At 40.0% G+C, this 13,883-nt stretch overlaps 1 long non-coding RNA gene across 4 annotated transcripts in view; it reads right to left on the bottom strand.

Moving 5' to 3' along the window:
• The window catches only part of LOC110143777 (uncharacterized), a 527,857-nt gene extending 517,953 nt beyond the window's left edge, over positions 1 to 9,904 (bottom strand). For all 4 annotated transcript variants that reach the window (XR_011492754.1, XR_011492756.1, XR_011492755.1 and 1 more), the window contains exon 1: positions 9,479 to 9,904. This is a non-coding gene — a long non-coding RNA (uncharacterized lncRNA). The remainder of the gene's footprint in view (positions 1 to 9,478) is intronic.
• Positions 9,905 to 13,883: the final 3,979 nt, after the last annotated feature.

Here is a 13,883-nt window from a genome sequence, read left to right as displayed (position 1 = left end):
CAGGGGACCTTCCCGACCCAGGAATCAAACCCAGTTCTCCCTCATTGCAGGCAGACGCTTTAACCTCTGAGCCACCAGGGAAGCCGGGAAAGATGGCAACTTTCTTCAGATTGATCTAAGTAATTCCAGTAAAAAGCCAAGTAGGTATTCTGTTGTTGTTGTTGTTGTTCAGTCACTGTCATGTCTGACTCTTTGTGACCCCGTGAACTGCAGCACACCAGCTTCCCTGTCCTTCACATTCTCCCAGAGTTTGCTCAAACTCATGTCCATTGAGTCAGTGATGCCATCCAACCATCTCATCCTCTGTCGTCCCCTTCTCCTCCTGCCCTCGATCTCTCCCAGCATCAGGGTCTTTTTCAGTGAGTCAGCTCTTCGCATCAGGTGGCCAAAGTATTGGAGCTTCAGCTTCAGCATCAGTCCTTCCAATGAATATTCAGGACTGATTTCCTTTAGGATGGATGGCTTTGATCTCCTTGTTCTCTAAGGGACTCTCAAGAGTTTTCTATCAATTCTTTGGCGCTCAGCCTTCTTAATGGTCCGACTCTCACATCCATACATGGCTACTGAAAAAAACCACAGCTTTGACTATACGGACCTTTGTCGGCAAAGTGTTTATAAATGCTGACAATAGTTCCAAAATAACTTAAAGTTCTGCAAAGAATTTGATAAGAAAATTCTAGGGAATTTTTTATGAGAAAATGATTCCAAATATTGTCCAGAAAAGCAATCAGGGAAGGATGGAGAATAAAAAGTTTACAACTTAAATATATGAAAGGAATTCTTTCACATATTAGAATATTTAATAAAAATATATAGAAAAATAAGATATTTGCACAGCAATTGACAAATTAATGCAATAGAGTGGATAGTCATTAAAGTATGACCAGTTTTCCAGGTGATCCTGTATCTGCAAGCAGCCCTGAAACAGGATACTAACAGCAAAGATATGGGAGACTTGGCATGTCTACCAAAATGTATACCCCAAGGCTGCAGGAGCCACTGACTAATAAAAACAATTCAGAGATGATTTTCTCTAATTTTTCATGCATTTCAGTCAAAACCAAGCCTTCCTGTAGTTTTCCCACATTTCTTAGATGAGTTGTTATTTGCTTATATTCATTGATCTGAAACTCAAAGAACAAGGCCAAGGAAAAGAGTGCCTACCACTACAAAGGGATTTTTTGAAAAATCTAATGTAATTATATCCAACACTTCTACTTCTCTGCTCTGTAATTTATGTAAAGACAAAATATTTTCATTACGAAACATTTAGCCATTCTAAACTGTTTAATAATGATGATGATGACAGCTTCAACATAATGGTTTTTATTCCACATTATTTTATTCTTTTAAATTCATACTCTGATACATTGTTAACCACAATTTCAGCAAAATCAAGGAGTTCTACCCCTATATTGGTCAGTTACCTTTAAATAAAAATGAAGAGAAAAATCAAGTTATTATCTATGTCATAAACTATATACTCTTAATTCTTGTCAAATGATTTACAAATAGTGCCTTCAGGGACAAGATGGTTCTGGGTAAAATCAACTCCTAGGTATACAGCCAGGAGGATTGAAAACAAATATATACTCACACAAACACTCGTCCACACAAACACTCATAAGCAAATGCTCATAGCAATAGAAGACAAAAAGTTGGAACAATCCAAATGTCCATCTATTGACAAATGGATAAACAAAATGTGGTATTATCAACCAACAAAGGAATTATTAATCCATAAAAAATGAAACACTGATCCATGCTACAACATTAAAACCTTAAAAACATTATGCTAACTGAAAGAAGACAAACACAGGGACTTTTCTGGTGGTCCAGTAGTTCAGACTCCAAAGCTTCCAATGCAGGGAGCGTATGCTCCCATCCCTGGTCGGGAAACTAAGATCCCACGTGATGCTCGGTGTGGCCAAAAAAAAAAGAAGCCAGACACAAAAGACCACTTAAATCATATGATTCTATTTATATGCAATGTCCTAAAGAGGGAAATTTATAGAGAAAGTACAACAGAAGATGAGATGGTTGGATGTCATCACCGATTCAATGGACATGAGTTTGGGTAGACTCCGGGAGTTGGTGATGGACAGGGAGGCCTGGCATGCTGCGGTTCATGTGGTTGCAAAGAGTCGGACATGACTGAGTGACTGAACTGAGCTGAACTGAACTGATAAAGTAGATTAGTGGTTACTGCAGGGAGGAGAATTAGGTAGTGACCGCTAATGGGTACAGGGTTTCTTCAGTGGTAGAAAATTCGATAGAGGGCTTCCCTGCTGGCTCAGTGGTAAAGAATCTGCCTCCCAGTGCAGGAGACATGAGTTTGATCCCTGGCCCAGGAGGATCCAGCATGTTATGGAGCAACTAAGCCCGTGTACCACAACTATTGAGCCTGAGCCCAAGAGCTGCAATGGCTGAGCCCTCACTCCTAGAGCCCGTGCTCGGCAACAGGAGAACCCGCCCCAGTGAGAAGCCCACACGCCACAGCTAGAGAGCAGCCTACGCTCTCTGCAACTAGAGAAAAGCTCCTGCAACAACGAAGACCCAGCACAGCCAAAAATAAATAAATAAATTATAAAAAAGACTTAAAATTTAATAGAAGTGATGATTGTACAATTCAGTAAATATACTAAAAACCACTGCATTATATACTTCAAAGGGGTGCTGTGGTCTGTAAATTATATCTCAATAAACCAGTTATTTCTTTAACACATGTAAATCCAAGACATAAAAATAAGTACAGTTAATATTTTCAGTGCTGCAAATTATCTCCTAGTGGGTATCTACCAGTCAATCCATTCAAAAATGGTCCCATCAGTTCTTGCTGCAACTACAGCTTGGGATGCCTCTAAGCCTTGTTCTCTACATGCAGAAAACATGACATGCTTTGTGCTTCATAGGTCTGTTAAGGTAGACAATGCCTCGAGAACTTTTCTTCCAAGTTTCCCCTCAATCTTCAGTTGACATCACGCTTCCTGCTCTCTTGTAAATATTCATTAATGAGAATATCAGGCTTCCCTGGTGGCTCAGTGGTTAAAGAATCCTCCTGCAATGCAGGAGACTTAGGAGATGCAGGTTCAATCCCTGGGTTGGGAAGATCCCCTGGAGGAGAGAGCATGGAAACCCACTCCAGTATTCTTGCTTAGGAAATCCTATGGACAGAGGAGCCTGGTGGGCTACAGTCCATGGGGTCGCAAAAGAGTCTGACACAACTTAGTGACTAAACCACGACCACAGTGAATTTATCAATATTAGTGGAGAGCCTGTCGGTCAGTAAGAAACAACTACAATCTCCCTAGGAGACCAACAGCTTTACTCAGTTCAGTTGCTCGGTCATGTCTGACTCTTTATAACCCCATGGACTGCAGCACACCAGGCTTCCGTGCCCATCACCAACTCCCGGAGCTTACACAAACTCATGTCCATCGAGTTGGTGATGCCATCCAACAGCTTTACTAGGCTCATAAGAATATAAATTAAATATGCATAAATTTATGGAAATATATGGATAATATATAGAGAAACCACTTATATTTCTTAATTAAAACTGATATTAAAAATATACATAACAATAATAGTAAGACAAGTCCACAACCTACATAAAACTGATTTTGTTTATGCATGCATGCATATGTCTTTTATGTGCTAATAGAATTTTTACAGTTGCAATCAGAACATAATAATATGCATTGTTTAATAATATTTGCATGGTTTCATAACAAACCCTTTGTGCAAAGTGAAAATGTAAGCAACCATTCTCCTAATATTAAATATTACAAAGTTAGATTGAGTATCTTCAGCATATAAATACATATAGGATATAGAAATATTCACTATTTATATCTATTTAATCTGTAGATATGAAATATTAATATTCAACCTTGGCTACTTCATTAGGATAAATTTATGCATGAGGTATGATATGCCCTTATTACAAATTAACATGTTACCTCCAAAAGGTTACCAATTTAAAGAGCCACTACAAGGAATATGTACCAGTTCTACTATAACACTGCTGATACTGTATGCTTTTTTAAACTATTTTAGTTGGCATGTTTTAGCTGTCCAGAGTTATTTATTTCACTTATTTATCCATAGAGTGATAAGACTTTAAGATCTTGCAGTAATAAGATTTTACTTTTTATTTGTGGCCCCCTAATCATTTATTTACTCAATACTGATTACATACCTATCATCTGTGAGTGCCATGTGCTCAGTCATGTCCAACTCTTTGCGACACCATGGATTGTAACCCTCCAGGCTCCTGTCCATGAGATTCTCCAAGCAAGAATACTGGAATGGGTTGCATTTCCTTCTCTAGGGGATTTTCCTGACCCAGGGATCAAACCCACATCTCCTATGTCTCCTGCATTGCAGGTGGATTCTTTACCTGCTGAGCCATCAGGCATTTTCTGTGAAGTACCAGGAAATGTCCCTGGCCTCTCAGAGCTTACAGTCTAGTGAAATGCATTGATACCCTCTTTTTTATTTATCCTTCCTAGTTTGAATGTCTTCTTTATAAATGAGAATTTTTAAAAATGTTGTATATATCAGCCCCTTTGGGTTTTTTAAGTGGTATAGAAATCTCAAATACATATATTCTTGAAGCTATCAATCATCCATTTACAACTTTTTAAATTTCTTCCAAAAGGAATAAGTTATCCTCCTTCTAGATATTTCATAAATGACTTAATCTTTGTCAATTTCTATTATAATTTGGTTCAATGTTTACATTTTTACTCCATATGGATTGACTTTGAAACACAATAAAGGAGGGATTCACCTTAAACTATTGAAATGTTACCCTGTTTCTATAATACCCTATTTAAACAACCCTTCCTGAACCTCTTTAAACATACAGAGTTTTATATACATATAATTGTCTATATTGGTACTCTCTAGTCTATTGCATTAATTGACATTCCTATTATTATTGCAGTAAATACTATTTGGGGAATTGCAGTTTTATCGACTAACCTTGATAGTACACATAAAAAAAGAACATAAATAAATAAGTTAGTATGTAATAAAAAATAATAATCATAAAAACTGAGTAAGTCGAAGTAGGTAGATAAGGGCTGTGAAATATTTGTATTAAAAAAATCTTGATAAATGTATTGCTAGGTCTCTCTTCAAGTGAGATTTCCTATAATAGAGAAACATAATTTAGTAGACAGAAAAAAGGACAATTATGAGTGTTCAGAAAGACTAGAGACAGCAAAATAATAACAGATGAGTTCATGCTAGTAATAAAAATAGAGCTATACCAATAAATATTAAAAAACTTGCTCCCTGAAGTCAGAAGCTGGATTCGCAGGGACAGGGTCTACTGGACAATGCTTTATCACAATGACATGGAAATTCATGAAAAGCTTAATTAGGCACAGTTTGGGACCCAGAAGAGTTAGGAGGCTGGAAATTCAGTAGGGAGTGTTGAAGCTGCTGTAAGGGATTTTTTTATATGACGGGACTGAACAGGAGAGCATTAAATACTAAGAAGCCAGGAGGGAAGAAGGTGGGAAGGAAAGGAGAGATGGCTACAGGCTAAGGCAGCAACAAACTGCTTCTTAAAAAGTAAGACGAAAGATACTTAACAGACTAGTTTTTGATAGAGAATATACAAAACTTGAACATTATTGAACTGAGCTGACATATTTTAAGACATAAATGAAATTTAATTTTAGTTATTTTATGAAAATTAAATTATTAAAAACAACTATAATGAATTGTCCAAGGCTACTGAACTGGTGTCAATGCTACTTGCTTTAATTTGCTTTTTCCAAATATTTAAGGCATTTAAAGCTTCCTGGGCACAGTTGTTTTCCTGCCTGTATCCACTGACCAAACCACCCCAACAAGCTATTTTCAGGTGGTGCTATCACTGAAAACACCACCATTACCTTTCTTCTACATGAGAGCTCAAGTTTACTCTTTGGGCATTTCTAGCTAAATGCCTTGTAATCCTGAACTACAACATAACTTATAAACTGAAACTGCCAATCATGAAGAAGATTCTCTAAAGAAAATATTAGAATAAGAAAGTAATTACGTTGGAGGAGAGGTCTAGAAAGCAGGCAGAGGGATAAAAACAGTCTTATCCTGAAAATTAACTCTATTTAAGTTTGACACCATGAAAATGCCCAAGTTGGCAAACAAAAGACCACACACTACGAGTGATTCGGGCCCCAAATCACAGACAAAGCATGCCAACTCTTCTAGCCCTGTACTGCTCTTAACATCAGTATCCCCATCACCAGGGATCTTGTGAGAACTGCAGAATCTGCATTTTAACAGCATCCCCAGGGGATCCATAGGCACATGAAATTTTTAGAAGCAATGTATATTAAAATTCGATGTTTGCTGCTCTAGTACACACTCCTCCAAATATTTCTGTGCATAGAAACTTTAGCAGAAAATGTATTTTTCAGGGATATAAGCTAAAAAGCTTAGGACATGCATGCTCAGTTATGCCCAACTCTGCAACCCCATGGACTATAGCCTGCCAGGCTCCTCTGTCCATGGCATTTTCCAAGCAAGAATACTGGAGTGGGTCTCCATGCTCTCCTCCAGGGGATCTTCCCAACCCAGGGATCGAACCTGTGTCTCTTTCATCTCCTGCATAAGCAGATTCTTTACCCTTAAGGGTTCTATTAGTTAGCCAGCATTTGGATACTTTCAGTATATGGTAGCAGGTTGTTAACTTCCCCCTCAAACGTAACACCGATGTGGTAGGAAAATACAATAGCAGAGGAAACTAAAGATATAAATCAATGATATCAATAATGTTTTTAATCACTGAAAGGAATTAATTCTGTTATGTAGATGGGTCATACTGAGAAATGACGGCCAGTGAGTTCATATAAGTGTCTCTGAAAGACAGCACACAGCCATAAACATCAACCATCATATTAGAGACCCAGTTCCTGAGGGGAATCTTCCTCTCTAAGAGAATTCTTCCCCGAGGATTCTCCGGTACTTCATTCCTAGATTCATTCTGGAGTCTTATAACATTCAGTAATTGAACTTGGCCCATCAGTATTAAACCCTGTGGTGTCAAGGCATGAGTTGGGGGCAGGGTACAGAAAGAGAAAGAAATCCACACTGAAGACTGGATTACCCATGCTACTTCCAACAAAGCAAGAGTTACCATGCTGACTCAACGTTTTCAGTAGCAAATACACTAGCTCAGAGTTAGAAAACCAGGTAATGGGAACAAAGTCCTGACTCAATAAAGTAATGCTGAACTGGATAAATGTCTTCTAGACATTAAAAACTTAAGTGCTGGGATGCTTGCATCTGCTTGGCTTTTAGCTTCTTTCTTGAAAGAGACTTGGAACAGTACATTGGTGGATGGTGAAAGAATCCAAATAGAGTATGAGATGTAGGAGAGGGCAAATATCAGACTAGATCTATCCTCTTTGTTCAAAGTTGAGTAAATTAGGAAAATTATATAAAACGCAGCATTTGAAAATCAAAGAATACCACCTTGCTCCAAAAATAGAGAACATTTTTTCTTAGGAATACTATGAAATCAAATGAAAAACATGAAAGAAACTTTATAAAATTAAGAAAAAAAAATGACAAAAATAAACTGAGAGGCCAGACTGATGTAAAGAGGTAGACAGCAAGGACACAATACAAACTTAAACCTAATATTGCAATAGCTAACTAAAGCCCATCTTCACACTGCAGAGCAGAAGAAACAGAGATGATGATGATAAGATAGAGACAGCAATTGATTACAAAGTTCCAACCAGCTGGTCACTGATATCATTGAGGAAAAAAAAAAAAATCAAAGTAAGCCTTCTATCTAATGGCTGACTTAGGAGATCAGCAGAGCATTTTTCTCAAAACAACTGCAAACAATAATCTGTGAAATATTTGTGCTTAAAAAAACAGCTGAACTTTAAGTAGGAACAGTGAGAGTCTGCAGCATTCTTGTCTGAAGGAGCTCCAATCACTCCCCAGCTCAGTAAGGTTCTGCCAGGGCAGGGGACAGGTTGTGCTACGGTGGAAGGAAGTTCACGCCATGTGGAGTGATGGCAACACCCATGTCCAGTGGCATTGTTGGGAAGCGATGACCTCAGTGATGACTGAATAAGGAGGGCCAATAACTGCCCAAGGTTGAGGTCTTGACTGGGGCGAGTGTATTTCTGGCTCAAGTTTGGCTAGAGCTGGGGCAGGGTGTTGGGGGTGGGCAAGGAGTGGTGTGGCTGGGAGCAGGGATCAACTTCAAATAAGGACAAAGAGACTTTGGGGGATGATGAAAATGTTCTGAAATCAAAAATCATTGAACAGTTTAACACTTAGCATGTGTAAATTTTATATGAAATTTTAAATGTAAAACTATATACCCAAAGGAAAACTTCCTAGGGTGAAAAAAAAAGTCTAAATCTACAGCTCTAATGAGCTCACCAAGCCCCTGGCAAAAATTAATTTAATGTTGCTCAGTTTTTAATTTGTCTTGACAACAGTTTCATTTTTGTGATTAAAAGCTATATAAAAAGAATGATCTTATCTATGCAGGAAAAGAAAGCTAAACAAAAAGATGACTTGCAAAGGAAGAACATTTACACTGAACTTGAGCTTCTGTGCAAAAGTAAATGTCATAATAATAAAAGAAATTTTTACAGAATTTTAACAGGACAAATTGAGCTCTTGGAATTATATGCCAGGCTAAGATGTAGCTCTTGTCAAGGAAATAGAAATATAATCAAGTGTGCTCATTTGATGTACAAAAGAGTTAAGTGTATAGTTACAGTTGATTCCTCTGAATAGGAATGGAATTTAATTTGTCAAAAATATTTTTCCACAATATTTCTTAGAAACACACCTGCTTCAAATCTGAGGACTCAAGTTCAATTGTCTTCAGTGACAGGCAAGTAACACAAATACAGGACAAAGGCCAGGTGTATTTCCATGGAATGCCAGAGTCACTATTTTGGGGGTTCAGTGCTGCTCTTAATACATAGTTTCTGCATCAGGGAAACTTTAGGGAGTAATGAGGACTGTAGTAAACTGGAGAAGGTTCCAGAAGATTAACAGTTTTCAAGAATGAGAAACCAAAACCTTATTGCTGGGTCTTTAAATTTTTCAAAATAAATCAAATTACCTAGATTTTATATTAAAAAATCTTCAATTCACTCATCTGAAAATAGTTTGTCCAGTATCAGTGGCTTTCATGCTGTTTTATGCTGTAGAAGCCTTTCTTCAAATTAAATTCTCCATAAAATACAAAATATAAGAACCAGAACTAGATTATCTTTCAGATACCTGTGATTCTATTGAATCCTAAATAAGGGTTGGCTGAATAATGAATCATCTATTATCTAGCTAGTCAGCATATTTACCTTATGCCAGTTTAATTCATTAGGTTAGCTCAATTTAACACATATTAAGTGATTATTATGGACCAGACACTGTGCTTTTATGGATGCATGATCCCACCACTGACAGTCATACATACCTATTTCAGGGCAGGGAAAGTAGAATAACACATAGAGGTTGTAGAAAACTCTGCTTCTAGAGGAAGAGGAGGGAGACGTCAGCCAAGGGCACATTTCCACCTTGCCTTAAAGGATTGGTTAAGTTTTTCCAAGTTAAAGTAGGACAGTGGGTGTCTGGAAAAGCCTAAAGAAACACACAGAGGTGTTAAAGTACATAGTATCTCCAGGGAAAACGAGACAGCTCGTACACAAAAGGAAACAGCACCCAGAAATTAAGCATTAACCTGTTTACTAGTGAGTAATTGAGTTACAGTAAGCAGTCATCTTCTTACCAGATTTGCATGGAGGAGGAAAAAAAACAGGCCACAGAGTGGTGAGGATGTAAACCCTAACTTACATGAATAAAACAGTTTATATAATTAAATACTTTAAGATAAAATCATAAGGATAATTTTATTTTTAATTGTTTTCTTTTTGTGTTCACAGATTTTAATCTTAGAAATTAAGACTAGAAATGTTGATGAGAATCAAGAACATGAGAGGCTGTGTTAAAATCTATACACGTACAAAAATGAAGAGGCCATGCTCCCTATTTGCTAGGACTTGGTGTTTAACGGGAAAAGGGATTTTGTGGAGAAGCCATTCTTCTCCAGTGCAGGAGAGGTCAGACGCCTTAAATTCTCTCTCCAGAATTCTGAAATGCTCTCTGCAGAGAACAAGAGAAGGACTCCAAAAGATCAGAGGCTTTTGCCATGACAACATGGTATCTCAGAGGGCAGAGGCAAACTCCAAGTTTCCCAAGCAAACGATATATTCCTAGCATCTACCACCAATTCTGGAATAGGGAATACTTGAGGTGTACCCTGCCATGAGTTTCCATTCTCATTTTACCTCTTGAGCTGAGAGGGGAGCTGGAAGGTGGGGCCTGTGCTAGGGTTATAGGATGAGATGAGCAAGGCTTCATCTCCTTGCAACATCCTACATGAATCATAGGCTCTGACACTTCTCTCAGCTCTTGACTCTGCTGAGACTTAAGAATCCTGAAGGTCTTTGTTTCAGATCAACTCTCTGCCCCTGGCTCTTTGTTGCAAAACTTGGTCAGCACTGTGAATTCATGGTTTTCCAGGGCAGGCAGCTTGTGGAGGACCAAGGAAAGGACCTGCTCCACACCTCAGCCAGAATGTGTGCACATTAACCTCAGCTTCCCACCTGTCACTGCTGTGACCCTTCTGAGTCACATTCCTTCTCCTGGGCATCCTCCTACATGGTTCTCAGCCCAACTCCCACCAGGAAGGGCGGATCTGCCTGTCACAAGACCTCCTATGACCTTCGGGGATGCTTTAGGAAAACTCTGGACAATGTGGCTCGGCCAGCCTGGGCCTTTGCCTCCTCGCCCTGGGGGCCACAGCAAGGGCCGGGCTGCTACCCTTCGGCACAGAGTCACCACTCAGAGGAGGGACACATTCACGCTTCTCCCCATCCTGCCTCTTCTGCATCCAGCTGGCAGTGGGCACACAGTGCCAAGTGCTGGGTCCTGTCAGAGGGGAAGCCTCCCGCCCCCGCTGCTGGTTGATGGCATGGGCAGCCATCCTGGATTTCCTTCGGAATCAGTGAGGCAGGGCATCCCCCAGCCCCGTACCGCTGACGGAGGCCACAGCCCTTGCTGCCCTTACTCCCCCCTCTGGCGGGGCAGAAGGTGGGAATGCAGAGGTGCCGCCTTCTGGGAGAAACGAAGTGTCCAGAACAGAGCCCCCTCCCATCCGCTCAGGGCAGCCTCTGTTTTTCTGCTTCCTACTTCTCTCCTCCAGCCCCCAAAACTCCCTGGTCCCTGGCTGAAAATTAGGATGCCACACCTGCTATCACATGACCACTAACTTCAACTGTTTTTTTCTGCTCATCAGGAATTCACCAATTTCTTAGGCCCTAACAACAACAAAAAAACCTGCCATGGTAACTTCCAGATTTCCTCTTCATCTCTGGCTTTGGCTCTGGGTATCAACCTCTTCCCCAGTCATGATCTTTCCCAGTTCCTCATTCACCCCTTTAGGTAATTGCCTTGCTCCCTTAATTATCGAGAGACAATTCTTTGCATGAGACACAGAGTCCCTCCTCACTACTGCTACCTTCTCTCTACTTAGCACCAGTGAAGCATCTGTGCTTTTAGCCAAGGCCAACCCCTCCACCAGGGACTTACTCCTATTATGTTACACTTCTGCACCATGACATTGCCGCTCTTGCAGTTCTCCCTTTCTCTCTTGCATCATGATCTCCCTCCCACCTCACTGACTACTTCTCAGTCTCTGCTTATTGGTGCCTACTTTTTCCTCCAAATTCTTAACATTGGGCTGTACCAGAGCCTGGTCCTTAGATCTTTCCTTCATTAACAATCATTGCCTGGATGATCTTATCCAGCCTCATGGTTTTACACGCCTTTCTTTCTCCTCCCCTCCTCCCTCTCCCCCTCCTCCTTCATCTTCTTCTTTATCATCATCATCATCTAACTTTAATCTATCTTTCTATCCAGTCATCTATAGTCAGGACCTTTCCTGAGGAGTATTCAGCTTCTGTGTTGAGAACACTGTTAGAAGTATGGTCTCAGGCAGAAGTTGGGGTGAGTTATGATACTACTGCAGTAATCATAGCATCAGAGTGAGTGAGAAGTGGTAGTGTTATGAATTCATCTCAGAAGGTAGAGACAACAGAGTGGACTGGATATGGACAGTTAGGGGAAAATGTCAAGGAAGACATCAATGTTTTTGTCCTGAACAACTGCAAAGATGCTGTTGCCATCAACTGATGTTATGAATACTGTGATTGGAGCATGTTTCATATGTGTAATGAGATAATGGATGGGCACAGGAAATCAAGAATTTACCGTTCTATAGTTTTGAGATGAATCTTGGACATTCAAGTATATGTGTCAATTAGACAATCTGGGCGTGTAGACTGTCTATCCCATGAAATCACGAGTTTCACTGTATAAATTCTATGCCTTTGCCATGTTAGTTATAGCTATTTGCATATAGTAAATAAACATTTTAATTGAATGTAAAATAGTTCTCAAAGTTATTTTTTAAGCTTATTTTATCTTCCTTCCATTTTTGAGATATAACTGACATACAGCACTGCGTGAGTTTAAGGTATACAGCATAATCAAGGCAATTTTATTGTGACCCTTCTTGGGTCCTTCTGAGCTGAGTACCCCAGTAATCCCATGGCAGGACTCCCTATTCCACAGCACTCAACATACTAATGTAATGATTTGTCTGCCTCCACAGCCCAGACTTTGTATTCAAGTACCATTAAGGTATTATGCCAGCCACTATCCTAGGCCCTGGGCATATGAGACACTATTATATTATTTAGGCAAGAATGAATGAGTAATTTAACAGAGACAGTAAACACAGAAAAAAGGGGGCAAAGTTGAGATATATCAAGATTAGAAAACAGTCACTGACTTCATGTTTGAGATGAGCAAAAACATGGGTTTATAGTTATACCAATCCCTAACACTGGACAACAATTTTGTAGGGTGGAGGGTGAGCGTGCAGAAATTTTAATTTGCATTGCCTTTGGACAACAAGGTTCAACTCATTGCTCTTCATCACACTATGAACAACCAAAACTCAGTTTATTCATCCCCATCCCCTAAAAGCACGTGGGCACTGGGTTGGCTTCCTGGTTCAAGCAAACCAGTCTTTTCCCTTATTATGCCCTCTTCAGGACCATGTCAGCTTCTATCTCAAGTACTCAGACCTCCACCTACATGCTCTCCCTTCCCGCTTCTCTCCTGCCTACCCTTGGGAGTTTCCATGTCCTCCTGTGATCTTCACTCCCCGTGTCACTTATTCCATGCAGCTGATAGAGGAGGTGGGATACAAGAGAACTACAGCCGCCTTCCAGGTGAGCTCTCCAGAACGCTCTAACATAATCAACAGGAGCAGAAGGGGAGAGTCTATCATTTGGTTTTGGTATTTGTCATATTAGCTATATGCTATTGATAATACAAAGCACCTCCTCAAGATTGGAACACTGGCACTCTCCTAAATATCTCCCCTCCAGATTGTGAGCATATATATAGAAGTCATCAGTGAATTCTGCCTGGGGCAAAAAATTCCTGGCCACTCGTTCTTGACAATACTACCCTCACATCCACATTGCTTCTCTGGGCCCAAGGACACCATGATATTAATCAAATTTAAGTCTGACCTTTAACTTCAATGTACCTTAGACAAGGGCCTTCCTTCTCTGCTCAAGTCCCTTTTATCCACAGTCCAGAGGGTGTGGGGGGGGGCGGGGGAGTGTGGAATGCTGACCCAGCTTAAGAGCGGGTTAAAGCTTCTTCCCTAGATAGGAAGGACATTTACCTCCATTATGCCTTCCCTGAGCACACCAGGGTGGAGAAAAGCAGCAGACACACAACTC

Source organism: Odocoileus virginianus, chromosome 18, assembly GCF_023699985.2.
Source record: "Odocoileus virginianus isolate 20LAN1187 ecotype Illinois chromosome 18, Ovbor_1.2, whole genome shotgun sequence".
NCBI classification, from domain to species: Eukaryota; Metazoa; Chordata; class Mammalia; order Artiodactyla; family Cervidae; genus Odocoileus; species Odocoileus virginianus.
The sequence above is the reverse complement of the archived record's forward strand: the minus strand, read 5'-3'. Positions and strand labels throughout refer to the sequence as shown.